General features: G+C 32.8%; 1 pseudogene; it reads left to right on the top strand.

The window, feature by feature from the left end:
* Positions 1-1,483: 1,483 nt before the first annotated feature.
* On the top strand, positions 1,484-2,877 carry LOC102518521 (annotated as a pseudogene).
* Positions 2,878-8,256: the final 5,379 nt, after the last annotated feature.

Raw genomic sequence — 8,256 nt, 5'->3', positions numbered from 1 at the left:
GACACACACCCCAATGTTCACAGCAGCACTATTTATGATAGCCAAAACATGGAATCAACCTAAATGCCCATCAAAAGATAATTGGATAAAGAATTTGTAGTGTATATATATATGTTATATATCATGGAATACTACTCAGCCATAAAAAAGAACAAAATAATGCCATTTACAGCAACATGGATGGACCTGGAGATTGTCATCCTAAGTGAAATAAACCAGAAAGGGAAAGACAAATACCACATGATATCAATTATATGTGGAATCTAAAAAAAAAAAGAAAGACAAATGAGCTTATTTACAAAACAGAAACAGATTCACAGATTTAGAAAACAAATTTGTGGTTACTGGGGGTGGAGACGGGTAGAGAGATAAATTGGGAGTTTAGGATTTGCAGATACTAACTATTATATACAAAAAAGATAAACAGCAGGGTTCTACTGTATAGCACAGGGAACTATATTTAATACCTTATAATAGCCTATAATGAAAAAGAATATGAAAAGGAATATATATATACTTACGTATAACTGAATCATTATGCTATGCACCATAAATTAACACATTATAAACTGACTATAATAAAAAATGAAAAAATAAATAAGCAATTAGTTGGGTACTGAAATGTAAAAAAAAACCCTACTTCTTGGTATTACACATATTTATTAATAAGATAATATGTATACATGCACCTACAATCATTTCTGGTAAATCAACATTCCATAAAGATAACTTCCTTCTCAAAAAGTCTTGAGGTCCAATTGTAGTGGTAGACTATCTTCAGGCTATGTAATGATAACAAGGTTAGGTGTCTGTGAACAGTCTATGACATACATTATAAGTATCTTGTGTCACAAGGGCCCTGAGAGTTGGAACACCATATATTGGGCAGAGCAACACATATGGATAATAACACTAGCAGGTGTGTATTCTACCATTTTAAAAATGAAGAAATCAAAGTTCACAAATGTTGACATACCCAAAGGCATCCAATTAGGTCTTCTGATCCCAAAACTCATCAAATTTTCTTCTATTCACATGCACACATACACATACCTCAGTTAAAACACTTTTGTTTGAAACAGCTTTTAAAGAGAACACTTTTAGTTTAAAGTAATCTCTTAGGATCACTGATCTCTTTTCACCTATCAGCATAAGACAAAATAAGTAATTAGAATGTTTTTAAAATCAACATATTACCAAGAGGCCTTGGACATTTATAAATAAAACATCCATCACAATATTTAGAAATTCAGATAAAATGGAAAATACTATAACTCAAAAATTATAGCCTGTTTGTAAAGCATTTATAAAAGTTAATGCATACTTCTACACACTCAGTTATTATTTTCAATTACATTTTAATAATAAGTTCTGTTAGGCACTTGATTTTAAGTCTTATGTGAAAGAGTTCATTCTTTCTGTTTTTAAAAAATACTTCTGCTTCTATTTTGTTTAATTAGTTTTATAATTCACAAGACAAATAATGCAAATAAAAACATACATTTCATGGAGACCTCCAGCTCCGCTAGGCAGACTACACAGCCTTCTGTTACCATCCATCCCTGCCAGTGCCTCCTCAGTGGTGAGCTCTCACGTCATGATGCCCTCCTCTGCTTTTTCCTGCTTCTCCCTAGCTGCTTTCTGGTTCCAGCTGGAGCCAAGGTTTTATAGCCACCTAGTCAGCTGCCAGACAGCTTCCTCGGCTCCATATTGTCATCACAGCCTGATGGCAGTAGCAGTAAAATCCCTTTCACTGTGGACTCGGATTATCAACAACCCTCAGTTGGCCAAGCAAAGTGTAGAGCCATCCCAAACTGCAAATGAGAGACCCATACCAAGCACTCTCAACCATGAAACACAAGGATCCCCCCCAAAAGTAAAAAAGAAGCTTTGATTCAAGGTTTGGGGAGAAAGATGAAATGTAAGGGCACCCTTCTTCATCATGGGAATCAACACTTAACATCGGAGAAGATGTTTAACATATTGCTGGGCTTCAAGCTCATATGACATTGAGGCATGACATTGAGCACAGCACAACTCAGAACATACACGACTGCAGGTTCCTAAGTCACAAGCAAGAAGTAGATCATCCTCAAAGGGAGATGTGAGTGATCAGCATGCAATCTGGGGGAAATTTTACCTGCCACATTTCATTCAAATGCCAGAGAACATACTGAGTGAAGAGGAAAGATTCTACAGAACGGACTTCAAAGAGAGTGGACTGCCAGCTCCTCATGTGTCATGCTGTATAAATGGAAGACCAGTTCCATGACATGATTTTCACAAAATGATAGTGTCCTAGAAGGGTTTTCATTCACTCATGTTTGACATGATCAAAGGTTCAGATTCCAGGGCTTATGTACTTGTTTCTATAAACAGATCAGGAGAAGCCACCTTTACTCTGCAGCTGGACCTCCTTGCAAAACAATGTGACAGAGCATCAATGTTTATCTACAGACCACAGTGCAAAAAAGTTTTTGAGGGAGACTCAGTGAAACTAGGAAGCCAGATCTCAACTGTACCTCCACCAAACGTGTTCTAGAAAAGAAATCAAGAAATGGTATAATTCAGCACTGACTGAATAAGCTGACAGCATGATCACTCTTTACTGATAAAAGATGTAAACAGGAATGATGTTCAGTGATGTACTGTCTGCGGTTAATGAAGCTAAGGTAATAAGTGACTGCCTGTAAAACATAAAATTCTTCTAACTCCTAAGCACTTATGTGTTCACTGAACTTCCAACAAGTAGTTAACACTTAACAGGAAAGGTCTGGATATGAAACAAGCTTCTAACCTCGGAGGAGAGTACCAGCATCTGGCAGTTCAATCTGGACTCTGTGAAAGTGAAAAACTGGAATAACTTTACCAACGTTGAAAAACATAGCAACTGCATTATTAGTAATATATTTGATTGAATTGTTGAAATGAAGTCATAACTATTATGGCTTTAATAGGTAATATAACCAATATACACATAAGTACATGTGGACATAGACATACACTATTATGCATACAAATACGCACATAATATTTACATATAAATATAAAACGTGTATAAGTGTGCATATTTATAATATTACTTATCCTTTGACTCTTGTACATTTGAGCTGCTTTTCTGGTCTGGGAAGCCTACAGAAAATACGGGTTTCTAATTGTAGAAGACTATATTAAGATGGGAGATTTTTAACATTTAAGTCATGCAAACTTAACAGTGGCAGGTTGAGAGTTAATATCAACTTTAATAATACATCTAATACTTCTAATTAAGTTTACTGGTACTGCTTTCTAAATACTGTTAACCTGTGTTCTCTTGTACTTACTAACAAGGTAGAGATGATCTGAATGTTCCATAGTTTCGTATCAAAAGAGAATAAAATTTGAAATATTTAAAACAAACAATAAGAACAAAAAATATTTCCTTTTATACTATAATAAATAGCTATTTATCTAAGCAATTTTTTAGGAAAAACACCCCAAAGTGAATTATGATTAATTTTAATCTTTCCTCTGAGTCTGAGTTTTGTCTGTTTTCACCTCTATTCATGACTTTCTTACTACTTTATTTTCCATCAAATTCATTTTTTGAACAAAACGTTTTTATAGAGCTATATAAATTGTGCTAATTTTGGAATTTAAGAGAACTAACAGTGAACCCCAGGGGGAGACTCAGTATAATCACACAGTCAGTAAGGCATCATCTGATTCTAGATTTGCTTACTTACTCAGTGTTATCACATCAAGATGCTAGCTTTTCCTTTTCTGCAAAAAATTATATATATAATTGATTTGTTGAAATCACTAAATATATACTTTTCTTTTATTTCAAATTTCTAATTCAAAATGATGCATGACAAACAGAACAGCTTACGTTTTAGGGACCAGGAGAGAAAGTGAATATCATTTTAATATTTAATGAGTCAGGCATTATGATGCTTGACGTTTATTATCTTATTTGGCTCGTTAAAAAAATCTTGCAAGATGAAATCATCCCCACTTTACAGATGGCGAACTAAGACTTAGAAAACTTAAGTCCCTCGTTCAGGAGGATGTATCTCTGAGAGTGCTTGGACTGTTTCCTAGCTGGCATGATTCAAAAATTAATATTCTGAGGTCTTGCAGCCTTCCTAAGACATACTTTAAAAATTATTATTTGGGTTACTTAAAGTCATAATTTCAAAATACAGTTATAATAGTCACAGCTAAAATTCGAAGGGCATTAAGGCAGCCAGTAGATTTATGCAAACTCATTTTAAAAAATCATATTTGTAGGTAACTTATGAAGCTACCCACAACTTCATGAAGGGCAAAACAATCTGTTTCATTTCTTTTGGGTACAGTACAAAAATAATAAAAGAAAAAGTGCTTTTGAAAGTGTCTCTTCTGTATTTTTGCTTGTATATGAAATAGAATATCCTGTTTCTTAAGCTCAAGAAGATGAAATTGAGGTTAGGTGCCCAAGACCAGCGACAGAGACAGGAGCCCTATTAGATTTTCCAGAGCCTTTGTAAGAATTGTTAAATACACAAAGTCTTCAAATAAAGATAAAATGGATAAAGATTAATATTAAAAGAAAATTTCACAAGTAGAATTTTTGTATAGAAACATGTTTTCACAAAGATAAATGTTAATTGCTTATCTTCAACTAATAATTAAACTAAATAAAAACTGAATTTCAAAATTAGCTTAATAGTTAAGCTATTATATAATATATAATATTTATTATAAATACATAAAAATTAGAAAACTTATCTGATTTTAATGAAATTCTTCTCCATTGCATGACATAAATAGTGGCTTAAAAATGAATATCTCCTATTAAATATTGTGCTCCTCTCAGAAATATCTAAGCAAATGAGAATGTGTAATGCAGATAGCAATAGATTTCTCCTTTTCAGTGGAAAACATTTGCATCATTTTCATGTTCATGTGCAGTATAATTGTAAACATTGGCACATTAAAGCTCTGAGTAAATAACTTATTAACAAGTTATTATTAATGTAAAAACACATTGACTTTTCTCAGAAATCTTAGTGCCATGTTTTCATTGAATGTTTTTGTTTATATACAGTTTGTTCTTGTCTGTGATTAGCTTCGTTTTTCTCAAGTGTTTGAAAATTTATGGGCAAAGAAAGGTTAACCAATGTAACTTCATGTTTTGTTCACCATAGCTATTACTTCCTTGTGTAGTTGGCCTCCAAGCGTATTATTTGAAAAAAATACATTGGATTAAAAATCATGTTACAACTGGACATATTTGGCTTTTACGTCACCTTGTTTGTACATTGAGCAAAATAGTCTTTCTCTTTATTTTTCAAATGGATATGCAACTCTAAGGATATTTTTAGAATCATAATTGTAGTTCACTAATTTCCTTTTTAATTTACTGTGCAAATGGTGATACCTGAGGAAATCTTCTTAAAAGTAGCAGTTTCTTCTTTAATCACTGAGGTTGAATTCAGTCACATGGGGCTGTGAAGAATTTTGTTCTGATGCTTCCTATTTATTAATAGTTAAATGAATTAATAATTGGCTTTGATTTCAGGGATGTCAATTTGGGAGGTAGGGTGTACAATGGTAAAAATATTACAAGGTGAAAAATAAGCTAAAGAGTTCGTATGTCTATTTGATAGCACATTAGTGTTTTATGTCTTTCAAGGTGAAAGTTGACTTACTCTATTAACAAAGTTCACAGCCCCTGAATGATCTGGCAGCCTTCTGCTATAATCTTCTCCATGAGGTTTATCATTGCCAGGACTATAATATCATTCTATGGGTTTTGAGGAATTTCTTTAAATTATAATTATGACAAACTAAGTCATGAGACATGAGAGACTAAGCAATTTGATGGATCAGTGAACACTGAACATAAAATCTATTTTTAAAAATTATCCTCTTGAAGCTTCTTTTAAAAAGTTTTTATAACCATGTCTATATACATCTGTTAGAAAAATGAATGGTTTCTGCCAACCATATTCTGTTAAACCTTGACCCATTTGAAAAATTCTTATACTATTTGCTCCCACGTTACCTTCAATTTATTTGACCTTCCCCCATGCCAGTGAGAATAAACTGGTTTTTTTTTATTCCAATGGAGTGGAATTGGTACTTCTATTTGTATTTTTATCACTGTGCTATAATTATTTGTGAGTGTTCTTTTGTCACTGGTTTCAGGGTGAACTTGTTGCAGGCAAGGACATTATGTCATTATTCATCTTTCATGTATTCATGTTGCTTATAAGCTGAACTGTATCTGAAACAATGAACACTTTCCAAGGAATTTTACTGAAGAATTTTTGATCCATAATTAAGCTTAGTTAATATTTGCTGAATGAACTAAATGCCTTTGTTTCTGATTGAACAAAACACGATGAATTAAGAGAGCAGTTGACTACAGTGGCTGTAAGTATTAGATAAGAGACAGTTTTCCTCTAAGGGAACACTTTCTTCCAGCCTATCTTACAAGATACTAACTTCACAGACTCTTTCCTTGAAATTTTGTGTCCTTTCAGTTCTGTGGCAGACGATTATTTGCATAAATAATTTTCTTTTTGCATGTTCATTTTCTTTTTCTTAATAATACCAACACATTTGGAGGGGAGCAGCAGTGTATCTGGATAAGTTTCCTGATCTCCCAACTTTTCTTGCAACTAGGGATGGCCTATGTTACTTTACCTAACTAACGAGCAGGCATTGTTAGAGCTCAAGACATCACTTTAAAGGATGACAAAATCAGCTAGTTTGAGTTTTTGCTTCTTGTAGTGAAAGATATTTGACTAGGAAGATAAAAGCATGCACTGTAAAGCTGCAGTATCATCCCTGAAGTGCTCATATATTTATTTGGTAAGCCAGATAAATCTAATTGGATTAAACATGTTTCTATTTCATGAACATAAAACCAGGAAAAATGTTTTAGTAAATAGTGCACTTAATAGAATGAGAAATTGCAAAATTCATTTTATAATTTTCAAAACAAAATCGTATTTGTAAGTGATTTCAGCTTACAGTAAGAGAGAAATGTTTTCAGTTGTGTTTTTATGATATTTCATAATAAACAATTATCTCATATTCTTGAGAACATCATGATAATGGGACTCAAAAGTAGCATAGGATGTGTATTAGAAAATACTTAAAATGAATATATAGGTATTTAATTTATTGAAATAATTCAGCATAACTAATATCAAAATGATAAAAGTTAGTGACTTAATTTAACAGAAAAAAAACCAACAGAGCACTAATCACCATCATAAAATTAAATTGTGCAAAATATTACTTACCAATGGAGAAGCTATTCCAAAAGCTGTGGGAGACAGAAACTATTATAACACACAAGAGGAAATTTTCAGGCCACAGGAATGGAAGAGGAACCCATGGAGATACCGTATTGAAACTGTCTGAAACATGGATGGTGAAGTGAATCTCTAAAACATCCTAAGGAGATGCTGTACTATCATGAAAGATCCCCTGTGATGAAAGTTTTGCATCTCTCTCTGAAGCCTGTCCAGCACTTAAAAATTAATAGAAGTCTATTAATCTGTTCTAGCAGAATACTTACATTGTTTGAACCCATTGTCATATAGGAAATATTGAACAACCACTCTTTGTTCTCAGAATAAACCATTTTGAAAGTCATGGACATTAGTCTCTCGATTATATTTTTTCAAGATTATATAAGTCTGAATTATTTTCTATAAAGTCTTTGTTATTCTACTGTCAATATTCTTGCCAAAAAAACTTTTTAAACATGAGACTAAGAAAGGACTATAAAATTTTAACAGAATATTATAATTGTAGATTTAAAAATAACATCAGTCATTTAAATTTGACCAATATATTATCATCAGGAAATCATTAACAAGTAGTTTCTAGCTTCTGCATGGATTGTTTAATGAGGGTACTCTTCTCCATTCTAAGTGGATCAGATAAACTTTTTGCCTCTTGGTTGCTAGATCATGCTTTTACTCTCCTTTTCACTCTATAGCCCTCTATGTAGTCGAAGATGTGTCATTCTCCCTCTGAAGACTTCTTTCTATTCTTTAGGCTACATTCAAACAGCCACCTCAAGTATCTCTAATATGAAGAGTATTTTTAATTTTTTCAATGTAATAGTGGCCCCTTTGGAACCAATATGTCTTGTTGAAACTCTGCTTTTCTTTTTTCTTTTTTTTTTGAATATGTTCACTCCCCTCTCCATGACTCGAAAACTGCATGCTTACAGTTAATTGTTGAACCCAAATAGGGTACTTCACATGA

Source organism: Camelus ferus, chromosome 3 (assembly GCF_009834535.1).
Source record: "Camelus ferus isolate YT-003-E chromosome 3, BCGSAC_Cfer_1.0, whole genome shotgun sequence".
Lineage (NCBI taxonomy): Eukaryota > Metazoa > Chordata > Mammalia > Artiodactyla > Camelidae > Camelus > Camelus ferus.
The sequence above is the reverse complement of the archived record's forward strand: the minus strand, read 5'-3'. Positions and strand labels throughout refer to the sequence as shown.